Raw genomic sequence first — 1,374 nt, forward strand, 5'->3', positions numbered from 1 at the left:
TGGGAGAAAAATGAGGGAGGAGCTAAGTTTGATGATAAATGTTCTCACTGCTTTATGTATGAGACTGTAACCTTCTATACATCACTTTGACAATAAAAAAAGGCTAGTAGGATTAAGTTTTTTGTCATATATTCATTAAAGTTCAGTTTGAAGATAATGAATATACACTAATGTCTTTTAGTACAATAGAATATGACTTAGTCTCTAAACCAGACATCATAGATAAGAAAACTGAAGGCCTTACATGCAATGCACTTCATAATTCCATCCATCCATTAATAATTAATTTTTTTGTTATTATAATTTCTATACCAAACATATGTTGGTCAGATGATCTTTGTAAAATATTTAAACTCATTTCCTATGGTGGCATCTTCTGAGCTTTCTTGGAACCTTGTCTTTCCTCCTAGATAATACGGTATGAGTTCCTGTGGCTGAATGATAAGAGTGTCATGTATTTAAGATGTGTCTGTGTACACAATATCATCACTATCTATTTAGTGATGTTTATAGTTTTACAGTATTTTCATGACCACTTTGAAAGATCTATAAGGTGAATTTTATTTTTATTTATGTGTTTTGTTTTGCTTTTTGTTTTCTATTTGGATTCCTGTCTGAGAATTACCATCTATCCTTCAGGAAAGTTAGGGGGCCATAAGACATTTTAAGGTCAGCACTAGTAATAGTAATTTGTAGCTTGAGCATGTATTTTTTCCTAGTATTTTCCTATACATACAACCCTCTTGTAACTTTAAAGTATAGTTTTTCTATGAGTAAGGAGTGGAGGTTTGTTTGTTTTTTTTTAACACTTGTTGGAACACATATATTAAATGAAATGCCGAAGGAAAATGACATGAGTTTCAAAAGCAAATGATTCAGTATTGCACATAGCATATTTTGAAGACTAGTATCTCCTTTTTTTTCATTTACCCTGTGTACCTTGTGATAGGGAACAGACCTGAGGCTAAAGAATTTGGAAATGAAAAGACAGAAGCTCAAACTAATATTAACCTATGAAATACATACAAATAATATTTTAGAAAGTTTTCCTGGAGAACAGTTGTCCTTAGTCAGTAATGAAAGCTTTACAATGAGACTGGCCACTTTAAAATTTAATAATGAGATTTGAAAATAGAGTAACTGTATTTTATAATTCTAAAAAAGTACATCTCTTCATCTGGAGGATTAAACTCTGATTTATGGAAGTGGTGTACATGCTACACCTCCTTGTGTGGCAAATTGCCTATTATATGAGAATGCCTTTCAGTATTAGATATTAAGTCGGTCTCCCCACTGCATCAGCTCTCACTGTGGTATGTCCTATATACCTATGGCATGACGTTTTCCATTGTTTTATCTAGAATATTCAGTATT

The sequence above is a fragment of the Perognathus longimembris genome, chromosome 5, assembly GCF_023159225.1.
Source record: "Perognathus longimembris pacificus isolate PPM17 chromosome 5, ASM2315922v1, whole genome shotgun sequence".
NCBI classification, from domain to species: Eukaryota; Metazoa; Chordata; class Mammalia; order Rodentia; family Heteromyidae; genus Perognathus; species Perognathus longimembris.